Source organism: Amphiura filiformis, chromosome 9, assembly GCF_039555335.1.
Source record: "Amphiura filiformis chromosome 9, Afil_fr2py, whole genome shotgun sequence".
Lineage (NCBI taxonomy): Eukaryota > Metazoa > Echinodermata > Ophiuroidea > Amphilepidida > Amphiuridae > Amphiura > Amphiura filiformis.
Genome location: NC_092636.1, coordinates 31,585,475 through 31,599,784, shown reverse-complemented (window position 1 = coordinate 31,599,784; position 14,310 = coordinate 31,585,475). Strand labels below are relative to the sequence as shown.

At 36.9% G+C, this 14,310-nt stretch overlaps 1 long non-coding RNA gene across 1 annotated transcript; it reads left to right on the top strand.

The window, feature by feature from the left end:
- Positions 1 to 6,155: 6,155 nt before the first annotated feature.
- LOC140160866 (uncharacterized) lies at positions 6,156 to 14,083 on the top strand. Its single transcript, XR_011860024.1, has 3 exons — positions 6,156 to 6,236; positions 6,527 to 6,712; positions 13,926 to 14,083. It is a non-coding gene; the product is annotated as an uncharacterized lncRNA (long non-coding RNA).
- The last annotated feature ends 227 nt before the right edge of the window (positions 14,084 to 14,310 follow it).

The window sequence follows — 14,310 nt, the reverse complement described above, 5'->3', positions numbered from 1 at the left end:
TTTGCGCAAAGCATTCGACACCGTCAATCACGACATATTGCTCAGTAAACTTAAAAATTTGGGTGCTTCTGCCACTGCACATGAGTGGTTCAGTTCATATTTATCGTGCCGCACCCAGAGAGTGTGTTTTAAAGATACTATGTCAAACTCACTCACGCCCTGTTTCAACAGGTGTCCCCCAGGGCAGTATACTAGGTCCATTGTTTTTCCTTATATTTATCAACAGTATGAACAAAGTAATTTCCCATGGTCAAATATCTATGTATGCTGACGACACAACACTCTCCGTCAGTGGTAAAGACCCCCAAGATATATCTGCTAAATTGTCTTCTGATCTTGATTCAATAATGAATTGGTTGAATGTTAATAAATTGTTTTTGAACACTGATAAGACAAATGTTATGTTGATTGGAACTGCGAGTAAGTTAAGGAATGTTAATGAGAAAGATTTTTCTGTATTTGTTAATGGTAAACAACTGGAAAGAGTAAGAAAGGCAAAATGCCTAGGTGTTGTTGTTGATGATCAGTTAAAATGGCATGATCAAGTTAATAGTATTATTCAAAAGGTTTTCTGTAAGATTGGGCTATTAAGACGTCTGAAACCTTTCCTTGAAATTGATACATTAAATGTTATTTTTAAATCGTTTGTTCAGCCTATATTTGACTATTGCAATATCTCATGGTATGGTCGTTTTAAAGATGACAGTTCCAAACTTAATGTTCTTCATAAACGCTGTGCAAGAGTGATTTTGAGCGTGAACAACTTAACTTCATCTGATTTCATGTTTAGAATTCTTGGTTGGGAACGGCTTCACACTCGTAATGATTATTTTAAAGCACTAATGGTTTATAAATCTCTTAATGGCCTGGCGCCACATTATCTTGCAAAAATGTTTAACCATGTATGTACAACTCACAATGTTAACACACGACAGGCTGCTGCTGGTCAGTTGGCTTTGCCACCTTCAATTCATGGATATGACTTAGAATGTTTTAAATCATCGTTCAGTTACAGTGGTGTAAAATTATGGAACAACATTGAAAATGATATTAGAAACTCAATAAATGTGCAAACTTTTAAACGGTATTACAAAAATGTATATTTTCACCAGTTTTAATTAAATAGTGTATAATGTAAATAACATCTTGAAATATATATGTTACTGAGTTATTATGGGTTTTATATGATGTTTTTATGGATCAATGTTCATTTAATAATGGCATGAGTTGTAAATTGTATAATTATATTCTTTGTAATTCTCTATAATTATATTCCTTTTATGTATTTTGCAGGGCCCCGTGTTAGACCAGCTTCGGCTGAATCGGGCTACCCTGGGTAAACATGTTGTAAATAAATAAATAAATAAATAAAATCACAAAACCACAACAAAGCAATAAATGGGCGGGGTTCTATCTACAAATCTCAAGCCACCCAAATTTGCAACTGAACTTATTTTTGGTGCAGGCACAATCCGCGATCGGCAGAAACGGGCGGGGCTCTTTATACAGATGGGCGCCCAGCCACCAGTATCTATACCGAACATGTAAACAAATAAATAACAAAAGCTGACTCAGCAACAAATAAATGCTGAAAAGCTGAATACAAATTCAGCGTATTTTACTGAACAAAATTCAGCATGTACTGAAAATTTCAGTGTGCATCACTGAACGAAACTCAGCGCGTGTCACTGAATTATTCAGCGCATAAATTCAGCATAAATGCACTGAACATTTTTTTATCGAGACACAAAATAATAAAGGCCAATTATGAAAATTATCACCAAGTCCAATTTCCTACAAGTGTAGGCTTAAAGGACAAGGTTTTAAATAACAAAGGCCTAAATTAATAATGAACCCAAGACCAAGTCCGATTTCCTACAAGTGTAGGCTTAAAGGACAAGGTAATAAATAAAAGCACGACAAGGGATGGGTTTTATGAAAAGGAAGCGGTGACGTTTCAATTTATACCTGAAAGGGAAGGTAAAAACGTCAACTTCCAAAAAAAATGCATTCAGCAAAACAAATAAAATTTGGAATTACAAGCAAGCTTATCGTGCAAAACAAGTCTGAAAGGGGATCACCCGGAGTTCAAGACTCCTTTTTAAAGGTGATGCACAAAACTTGTCATGCAGAAAATTGCAGCCAACCAAATTTTAATATCAATGAATAATGAAGAAAAAAAGTATATAGGCCTAATAAATTTTCGTAATTAACGAAAAGATTTTGCAACTAAATTTCATGTCTCGAGAAAACAAAATTGCATATCAAAATATCTCAAAACATCACTTCAAAATCACTATCAAACATATCCAAAACTTCTACTTCAAATCATCAGAAAACAATTTTTGCAAAGGCCTGAAATTATTGCCAAAGTATTCTACAATAATTAAATTCCGTCATCCTTAAAATTACTTTAAACTAACCTGAGAAAAACACTAAATAAATACCCTAAATATTTTTTATGCAATCTCCGGTCAAGGAAAGGTTTACAGTTTAAAAAACAACAACTTTGTTTTAGGATGCCAACATTACTTACATTCATCAGCTTTCATACATCCATTTACACACAAAAATCCTGCAGGAAAAAATTGGCCTCGCACTCCCAGGTATATCCATCTCGTCCAGTCATTAGCTCACATCAGGACTGGAGGGTGGCTCACATACTGCCCAACTCAAAAGAAACATGCATCAATCTCCTAAACAAAATAATCTTTTCAAAATCAATACACAGGCAAACAAAAGAGACATTACAGAAAATGCAAGATGCACCAATCATAGAGTGAGAGAAGCAGTGAAGTGAATCAAGAGTGAATACAAAAGTAAAACAGGTGTTAAACAAAAAGATGAAATTGAAAAGAGCTGAAAGGTAAAAGGTCAGAAAGTTTCAGATAAAGACAGAGGGCAGCAGAACAAATCAGTAGCAGTAAAAGCAGAGGGTGATGGCACATCCAACATAAAACAAAATACATTTTTATAAGATTAATCAAATTATCTATTTGCGACAATATACATATATTTTATATGGTCGACAGTTGGGTATACCAAGTTTGGCACAGCGCCCGATAATAATGTAAAATACATTAAATTACACGACGTTTCGGGTCTAACCCTTTTACAAGTGTGAGCAAATGCAAAGATACCTTACAGAAGCAAGCAAAACATGTGTGAGGCCATGAACAAAGGGAAGAAAAAACCCATTGGTAATGACCAAACACTTACATAATGAGATAAAGAAAGAAAAAACCAAGCAAAAAGGAGAAGAAAACATCCTTTGTGCCTGACAGAACTTGTATACAAAAACAGTGGTAGGTGAGAAAATGATTACAACAACAAATAGTAGTAGAGCAGAACCATGATAAAGTAAAGAAAAATTATATAGAACCGCAGATACATATATGCAAACAAGGAGTCATAAGCTAAAAGTGTCAAATTTGCTGTTTAAGCCACCAGGCTGAACAGTGCCGAGCTTGAAAATGAGTTTATGTTCTGCCATGATGCGATCATTGTTGTTTCCTCTGGCGTTGATGGCAGCGGTTACCTTGATGTCGTTGATGGTACATGTGGAAGGGGGGTTAAAATGCCGCGCTACAGGAATACCATCAAAATTGCATTTGATTGACCGCAGGTGTTCAGTGAAGCGGTCAGCGAGTCTTCTGCAGGTTTCTCCGACATAGAGGAGTTAACAACGGGTGCAGATAATGATATAAAAACTAGATTACAAGAAGTGCAAGTGAAATGGTTGGTTATGTTATAGCTATATTTATCTTAGGTTTTCTTTCCTTTTTCTGCTTTTTTGTGGTATTTTTTATTCTACAAACTTTATATTTGTGTACAAATTGAGGGCGCTATTTACATATATTTTAAATTTATTTTACCCAATAATATGAGTTATTCCTTTTATTTTATGATAAAAAGAAGTTTGAAATTTCATATTATTATTAATTTTTATGATGTTTTAATGACATTATACAAGTGGCTAGCTCTTGTAAGGATACAAACAAAATTTAAGATAAATAGCGCCATCAGTGTTCAACTTTGCTTAAAAATGAATATTATTATTATTATTAATCAACACTTATATGGCGCTCTAACAATGAGCACAGCGCCTTACAAAATTTACAGGCAAAAATGAAGCAAGAAACAAATACAACAAACATTAATACAAATGTGTTTTAAGCAAACGCTTGAAAGCAGGCACAGACACCGCCTCCCTCAACTGGATAGGCAACTCATTCCAGAGCCGTGGAGAGGCAACAGCAAACGAATGATCACCAGCTCTCTTATTTGATCGTGGAACCAAGAGCCTTGTTGTATCTGAAGAGGAGCGGAGTCTGGGCCTATTTTCGTGCGTTACCGTGTCGCTGAGCAAGGTAAGCAGGTCAATACAGTTTTGCCATCAAACAACCGTGTATCAAAAATGACGTACTGGAGATACACATAATGCAAGAACGCATTTATTTTACATGTTTGCGTCAGTTATACACTTAAAAGATTAAAATCGTATTTCATACATTTTTGCACAGATGTGGATGAATGTGCTTCGAGTACTGATAACTGTGACATAAATGCTGTTTGCACCAACAACGATGGCTCCTTCACATGCGCATGTATTACCGGTCGCGGGTATTCTGGAGATGGGGTTACATGCTCAGGTTAGTTTATCTTGCATTTGCTTTTGGTTCTGATGTTTATTCACAACTGATATAAACTCATCAAATAAAGGAAGTCCCGTCTTACACCAAAACCTGATCTTGTTATGACAATTTGATTGATAAAGTCGTGTGCAGAATCTTGTTAGCTGCCATTTGATACCAAATTTGCTACCTAACGCTCAAAATTGACAATTTGGTGGATTTTTAAAACTTGCAAATCAAAACGATGCAGGCGGTAGTACCGGCACTTGTGATAGTCGGCAGGGGCACATCGCGGCCAAGCAAGCGTGACCACGCTTAGCAATTTCGACCGCGTGCATAGTTTTGATTTGTAACTTTCTTTGCGGACTTTCTTTATTTGAGGAGTATTTTTGCGTATACGTTGAATGAATTGTGGTTGAATGGTTGTGGTGTTTGGGTGAGGATTTTTGTCTTTGGTTTGATTGGGTTTTACATTAATCAGAAAGTTTAACACAAAACACGGAACTTTTTTTTTCGTATTTCCAGCTGCAGGTAATATTACAAGTACAGCAGGAAGAGAGTTTGTGTTTGGTTTTATTGGCCATGAAGACAATCGGCGGAATCTCATCTTGATTAATACCTTAGAAGAAGCCCCGGAAGTGACAGTTACAATAAACATATCCGCAATTGGCATTATGGAAGAAATCGTCGTTTCCAAAACCCAAGATTACGTTTTTGCGCCAGATCGCAGTGACATTACTTACCAACCAATAATCATAACCGCAGACGGCGATATCTACGTGCATGCGCAGACTACCTCTGACTCTGTAATGTCCGATAGCTTCTGTCCATTGCCTACAACGAGTTTGGGAACACAATATCATCTCGTATCGCAAGTTCCCGGATGTAGCACTTCAGAAATTTTGATTATGTCCCTCGGTGATGGACAAACGAATGTCACACTAAGCAACTGGCCGGCTGGATTTGAAGATCCGGTGACTTTCACATTGGATCCGTATGAAAAATATTTCTTTGAAGCAAATGGTCCTGGGGATTTTACCGGGCTTAAGGTGTATGCAACCAAATCAGTAGCGGTTCTATCCGGCGTATCATGCGGCATCGTTCCGATGATTAGTAATACGATGACTCATGAGGGATGCGAATTACTTGTAGAAATGATTCCTGATGTTGAGAGTTATGGAAGAAATTTTGTTATGGCATCAGTGAATCCAAGAACGAATGGATTCGAATACCGTATCATAGCGTCGCAGAATGGTACAGTCTTCAACATTTCTTCAAGCATCTATGGACCTAGCATTGTCACGAAATCAATGAACGAAGGAGAATTCTATTTGGGAGATTCGATTAAAAGCAGTGAAGTGATCGTCATAAAATCAACCCAACCCGTCTTGGTGGCACAATTCACCAAATCTACACTGCCTCCTACTGGTATCGCTGACGAGGTTACAGAGGCATTCATGCTACTTGTCCCCGCAATTGAGCATTGGTCGGGCAATGTTGCGTTCACAACAAATGATGCAGGTGGAATCGATGCTAGAGTCAGTATCACATTTTGGTGTTGCGATCTCGCTGGTTTAAGTGTTGACGGAATACCGTTGAATGGTAAGACATTATGTGTTTAGTTTCTACAGGGTTCGCCAGCACTCAAAGAATGATATTTTTTAAATTGAGCATCAAGACAAAGACCGACCCCGACATATCGATTTCAATTTTCTTTGACAGGATCGTCGCCCCACCCCACATTGCCACATCAATTTATGCAAATTTGGGTAGTAGATGAGAGTCAAATTTTTGAAAAATCAGATCAACCACCTTTTGTTGCAGAATCTGTTTCATCCATCTTACATCCCTTTCCTGAATTCTTTTCTTTTCATTTGTTTCCTTTTTTGTAGAAACGACAGTAATAGCTTCTAATATTTACGATGAAATGTGCAACAAGCAACTCAGTCTTGGACAAGGCAGATCACAGCACAGAATCGAACACGTCGATGGTGCCAAATTCTACGCATTTGCGTACGGCATGGGATCGCATTTTACCTACGCATACCCGTTGATGTACAACGTTCATGTACAACTAGGTAAAGAGATACTTTTGAGGGCAGGGGTAACCTATTTTGAACGGCTCTTTATAACACTAGGGGTAGCAATTTTAACTTTCAAGTTCCAAAAATTAAAACAGCAGATTCTGCTTCCTTTTTTTACAATGCAATCCATGATTGGAACAAACTTCCCGATAATGTAAAATTGTGCAATATAAAATCAAAGTTTAAAAAAGATGTTAAAGTTATCCTCTTAGACCACATGGTTATATAGTTTTTAATATTGTAATTTAGGTGTTTCATGTTTTAAATATAGGTTTTCCTGGCCAATTTCGCAACTTGTGCGTTCGATTTCATAAAAGTGTCATTCGTTTTCGCGCAAGATTGAAAGATTGCAACGAATCCCGATTTCTTTTTCGCATTATGAGCAATCGATTTCATTTTAGTTCAATCAAATTAATGTATGATCAGAACAATTCATTATTGTGAATTCAATTTCGTTCTCGAATGTTTCAATTTCACCATTAGACGTCTAATTTAAAGGAATAGGCAATCAATTTCGCAAAAGATGCACGGGGGACTGCGAAACGTTGTCAATCCTATTTTCAATTTCATGCATTGACAATCTAATTAGCGAAAAGGATTTCAATTTGAAATTTTGCGGATTTTCAAGTATACTGACATAGGCCTAAAGGCCCTCCGTCTACGTTGCAGCAGAAAAAAAGTGAGTAGCCCTATGTAACACAGAATAAACACACACATGTTTTAATGGGTAATGCTTGTAATGAGAAGTATACTTTAGGTACAGTGTTCATTAAAGCACATTAATGCTTGCAAATTCGAATACGAATGTAACATGTTAATATTGTTTTTAACACACGAACACATTAAAATATGTTTAAAACGTCGCTTAACACGTTCGGGTGTTAGCAATATTAACACTTTAACACGTCAGTTAATCCAGTGGCGTAGCGTCATAGGGGCACGGGGGGGGGGGGGGGCACGTGCCCCCAATCGATCTGAAATTTTTTAAAATCCCACAGGAAAATGGCCGAAAAACGGCTTGTGCCCCCAATCAGACCCGGTGCCCCTCAATAATGGTCGGTGCCCCCCAATAAAAAATTAATGAAATGTTATACTATAGGCCTATATTTAATTCAGATGGAAATGGACACGATTGAGGTCTAATTAAACAGGTTGTGATGTGAAGGATATGTTTATAAGTCGACTGCAAAATATGCTTATTTAATTTCTAGATGTTGTTTTGACTGTGTTCATTCAGTTTTTATTCTTACTAGCGGGTACCCGCGCTTCGCGCGGGCCCCCGCTAGATGAGTAAATGGGAGCGGTTAGTAAACGGAAGCGGTTAGTATAATGATGGAAATGGTAATGGCAATTGGTATCGCTTTTAACAGCTCAATTATTACGCGGTTAGTGATGGTAGGCCTATCAGGCCTACCATTATTTGCCTCTACATTGCAAACGACTTCCTTAGCATAAAATCTGTTGCGTAGTTTTTGTATCAAACACCCTTTTTACTTATTTTTTCTTTGTCTTTCCTTTTTTCTTTCAGTTTCTCTCTCTCTCTCTTTCCTGCGTTCCATTTGTCTTTCTTTTTCTTGCTTGTTCACTTTCTTTCTCTCTATCTCTGTCTTCTTTCTTTCTTTCTTTCTTTCTTTCTTTCTGTATGTCTATTTTTTTTCTTTGTCTTTCCCTTTCTTTCTTTTCGTTTGTCTCTCCCTTTCTCTTTCTTACTTTCCCGATGTTTCTTTCTTTCTTTTCTTCTTTCTTTCTTTCTGTCTTTCTTTCCCTCTTTCTTTCCCTCTTTCCTTCCCCTTTTTACTTATTTTTTCTTTGTCTTTCCTTTTTTCTTTCAGTTTTCTCTCTCTCTTTCCTGCGTTCCATTTCTCTCTTTCTTTGTCTTGCTTGTTCACTATCTTTCTCTCTCTTCTTTCTTTCTTTCTTTCTTTCTGTCTGTCTTTTTTTCTTTGTCTTTCCCTTTCTTTCTTTTCGTCTCTCTCTCCCTTTCTCTTTCTTGCTCTCCCGTTGTTTCTCTTTCTTTCTTTCTTTCCATTTTTTCTTCCCTCTCTCCTTCCCCTTTTTACTTATTTTTTCTTTCTTTTTCCTTTTTTTTTTTCTTTCAGTTTCTCTCTCTCGCTTTCATGCGTTCCATTTCTCTCTTTCTTTTTCTTACTTGTTCACTTTCTTTCTCTCTCTCATCTTTCTTTCTGTCTGTCTATTTTTTCTTTGTCTTTCCCTATCTTTCTTTGTTTCTCTCTCCCTATCTCTTTCTTGCTTTCCCGTTGTTTCTCTTTCTTTCCCTCTTTCTTTCCTTCTTTCCTGCCCTCATCCCTTCCCCTTTTCGCGCGGGCCCCCGCTAGATGAGTAAACAGGAGCGGTTAGTAAACGGTAGCAGTTAGCATAAACGATGGAAATGGTAATCATGGCAATTGGTATCGATTCAACAGCCATTAGTACGCGGTCAGTGGTACCATTTGTTGCCTCTATTTGGAAATGATTTCCTTTAGCATATATCTTTTGCGTAATTTTTGTACCAAACACCCTTTTGACTTTTGTCTTTCCTTTTTTCTTTCAGTTTCTCTCTCTATCTATTTTAAAGCTTTCCCGTTATTTCGTTCCATTTCTCTCTATTTCATTTTCTTGCTTGTTCGCTTTCTTTCTTTCTTTCTTTCTTTTAAATTTGTTTCTGTTTCATCAAGTAGGCCTATAATAGCAACATTGGGTTTCAAGATATTCCCCCCATATTTTGATAAGGGCAATGGTCCATACAATCACCCCCAAGAAAGTTGACACCTGTAGGCCTATATACATGTGGGTTTCTGACAATATCAACCTCATATTTGGCCAAACTAAAAAGTGCCCATTTTTGCGGTCTTCGTGCGAATTTGTTCCACTTTTGCATCATACAAAATACCATCTTCATTATGGCTATAAATTATTATTAAATTATGGCCATCCCCCATGCCATGTCAAGAGAAATCTACGCCATTGTTAATGTTGCCAAAAGATGCCGGATTCACTATTAATATGCCTACTTCAAGAAATGTTTTCATCCCTCCCCTAATGTCAAAAAGAAATCTACGCCACGGATATTTAGCGGTTGCGGTTTTATACCATGCTATAATCTGCTAATAATGTCCCACACTCCCCATCGAAATTCATCACAACATGACAAACGAATAAACTCAAATTACTTTCCAATACCGTATATATGCCTAGGCCTACCTTGAATTTAAAATCTTCGGAAAGTCATCACAAAAGAAGTTTCCGAAAGTCATAATTTGCATAAACGAATGCAGTTGATTTATTATTATAGCCGTTGCGGTTACCATGCCGCATAATGCCCACTCTCCGTCGAAAGTCACCACGAACGGCTAAACTAATATCACTTTCAAAATTATTAGATCACTTGGACCATTTATTTTCAAAATACGTAACTTAAAACCACCTTTGTCTCAGCCATTAATTTGTTAGTTCCGTCTAAGAGATGTGATATTTTCCGTCTTAGATGAAACTGGAAGTTTTGTTACCATTAGCGCGTCGGGAAGTTGCCACGACCTGTGCGTAATCCGCGTATAGCAACGCAGCAACGGACCGTAAATAAGCGGGCCACCATTGGTTGATCTACCGAATAAATCCAAATAATTATTTGTATTTATTAATTTATCTATCTATCTATGCATTTACCATTCATCTGGAAATGCTAGAACTTATTTATTTATCTATTTATTAATTTATAATTTATCTATAATCTCCGAGATGATACCGATGAATCGATCAGTTCCTCTTCAAAGTATCGATTATCGGCAAGTTCCTCTTTAATAGTATAGATACGATAGATAAAGGTTATATTATACAATTAAAAATACGAAGATTGAAAAAAGATCTATCGTAAGAAAAAGTAGCATTAACTTAAAGGAAAAGTTTCATTATATTTTTATAATTTATATGATTAACTAGACTGAGCTTGATTGAACTATGGGACATACGGGTCAGTCCATGTCAAAACAGACTGTGTGTACACCCACCCTCTTGGATTATGCTCTCCTTTGGCTCAGGGGTACCTTTCATGGACCCCTAGGTGAGGTCACAAGAAAAAAATTCAAATTCAATTTCGTTTCCGAATGGCGGGCCATCTAAGTTTGGCGACCTTGACAAAAATTGGGAATTTAAGGTGTCCAAATGACAAAGCGCTCTCTTTGAGAGGCATTTTCTTCTTAATTAAATCAGTTGTGACCCTCTTTTTAAATGTGGTCACTCACTGGCTGTGTCTGAAATGCCTAATGCCAAAAAAGATTGATTTCGGAATTTCGTTGGGATTTCAGAGGGGGTCAAAATCAGCACTTCATACTGTTCAATCAAATTATCTTTGATTTTGAAGGACCCATGATAATGCCACAGTGCACTTATAGGTCCTAATTATGTTCAGAATGGATTAACCATGTGCCAATGTCTATGAACAATTCAAAAAGAGAAATTTCTTGACCCCTACAGAATTTTAGGCCCCCCTAAAGTGGTTCAGCCACAAATGGCGCTTAAAATCGGCAAATTTTGACACCTAATAACTTTAGGTGTACACCAGATATGAATTTCTAGTCTTTTGCATCTGAAAGAATGTAGTCTAATGTTACTAGGAACATAAGATTTGTTTTATATTTTTTGTGTTTTGATACTTTCAAAAAGGTCGTTGACCTATGAACATTTTTCGTCATAGCGCCCTCCTGAAAGGTCTGACACATAACAAACTATACATTTTGGAATCCTCATGACCATACGAGTAATTTGATATATTACTTGACATAATTGGGAGCATTCTGAAAATTTGACCCCCATAACCTGTACTTTGCATGTGCATCGTTGCCAGGAAGTGCATTTTGACCCCTTAAAATCCATACAGAGGATTAGAAAGTAGTTTTTCTTATTACTTGACTCAAGAGCAACTTGAAATATCAGGATAAATAATACAAATGGCTATAAAGTGATCAAAAATATAAAAAAATATCATACTAAAATTGGCATTTTGTACCGTATCCTGTATGCATGGTATGTTGGGCAAAAATGACTATTTTTGAAAGCGTCAACTTAATACTAAAACACAAAAATACAAAACAAATCTTATGTTCCTAGTAACATTAAACTACATTCTTTCAGATGCAAAAGACTAGAAATTCATATCTGGTGTACACCTAAAGTTATTAGGGGTCAAAATTTGCCGACTTTAAGTGCCATTTGTGGCTGAACCACTTTAGGGGTGGCCTAAAATTCTGTAGGGGTCTAGAAATTTCTCTTTTTTTTGAATTGCTCATAGACATTGGCATATGGTTAATCCATTCTGAACATAGTTAGGACCTATAAGTGCACTGTGACATTATCATGGGTCCTTCAAGATCAAGATAATTTGATTGAACAGTACGAAGTGCTGATTTTGACCCCCTCTGAAATCCCAACGAAATTCCGAAATCTATCTTTTTTGGCATTAGGTATTTCAGACACAGCCAGTGAGTGACCACATTCAAAAAGAGGATCACAACTGATTCAATTAAGAAGAAAGTGCCCCTCAAAGAGAGCACTTTGTCATTTGGACCCCTTAAATTCACAATTTTGGTCGAGGTCGTCAAACTTTGATTGCCCGCCATTCGCAAACGAAATGGAATTTGAATTTTTTTCTTGTGACCTCACGTAGGGATCCATGAAAGGTACCCTGAGCCAAAGGAGAGCAAAATCCAAGAGGGTGGGTGTACACTCAATCTGTTTCGACATGGACTGACCCATATACATCACTTTATGGTTTCTGAACTAAACCGGGAAAATACTTTTAAATATTATAATTAGTTATAATTCATTTTCTGTTTTACTAGGCCTATGCATACGGCAATTTTAACATTACTTAAAAAATGTGTTTTCCTTCACTGACATTTAATATAGCAACGTGCTTGTTTGAACAATGTTGACGATACATATATCTAATGTTCAATATAAACACGATAAATAGCATTTTTATATTTGAACCACTGTAAAATATTTAAGAACTTCTGGATGTGATTTTGCACTTTGCGAATTCGATTGAACATTTTTCCATTTTGTTTACGCATATATGAATTTGTATTTCCAAATAGGCTCTGAATTCAAGGCCACGTGAAGTTGGCTGCACAATATGCGAAATTTGCTGCACAATGTGCGAAATTGGGTGCACTATTTAGAATTTTGAATGCGTATTAAATGAAATAGATTGCACATTTGCTAAATTGAAATCGAGAATGTAAGCGTTCATTCAATTTCGCGCGAAAAGGAATGACACTTATACTAAATTGAACGACCAAAGTTTGAAATTGGACGGGAAAACCTATAGTTGTAATATATATATTTTTTCATTGTTTATTGTGTATTTTTAAGGACCCATTTGGAAATAAGTCGCTGACTTTAAGGGACATCCTTGGCATGTTATCTTGTCATATTTTATGTTTTAATTTGTATTTTTATAAGAATTGTGTTTTCGTTTGTTCTGTGCAATATGTTTTTTGACTCTTATGATGATATACTTAATAAAATCAAATCAAATCAAAATCAGAGCCACCATTGGCAGCTTTCAACGAAAAATCGGCCACCAATTAGCCATAATGTACGATTTTCCAAAATAATTTCATAGATTTTGTTCAAACCTGGTGTTTTGACATGTTATATTTGTAATGATTCTAAATCAGCCAAATTCGTTTTATTTGTGAAAAAACAAATCAATTTTGTAGACATTATCGTATTAACACGGTTATTAATTCCCCATAGAGCCCCACGGTTAAAGAGACAATATTTATTATCAATTTATTTCATTATTTTGGTTTGTTTTAAAAATAATACCAGTCGTTCGGCGCTCATGGAGTGTAACTTGGAATTAAGCTTAACTTCTGATAGTTGCCCAGTGGAAGGCAAGTCAGAGCAGATCTTGATGAAAACTGGTCGACCGCGAATACATTGAAATCCACTGATGAACATGCAGGGGTGTAGCCTCGGGCCCGGACCTCGGGGCCCATGGACAAGAAGCAGTGCGGGCCCTTGTAACATCTCCTGGCTTTTGCTCTGGGCACTTGAACCCTCTGGGTCCCCTGGACTTGGTCCACCCTGTCCACCCGCTTGTTACGCCCCTGTGAACACGATGACTCCTATTCGTCGTAAACGCTAACCAAGCAATGTCAATTGCGAATGAATATTATATTATCCCTGTGTTTCGCCTCAACAGATCCTACTACTCTTGACAGGCTCCGACAGTTACAATGAACTGATGAGCAGATGATTTTGATAACAACATGAGCCATGCATGGAGCAGCAATAAGCTAGATACAGCTATAGGCGTCGGGCCAGTGTCCAAGCACATCGTCGAATTTCGTATTCGTAATAACTGACATGATACAAGATAAATATGGGTGAAATGATGGGCTGCTCAAAACCAGTATGAATGCGGCAACCAAAATGTTATTATACATTAGATATACAGATATAGAGGCAGTAGAAGATTACGAAGTCTACAGCAGCTCTATAATAGGCAATGGCGGCACTACGGTGGGCAAGAGTGGGCATTTCCCACAATTCAATTTTTTTTCTTGCCCCAGTCCACCTCTCTTTTA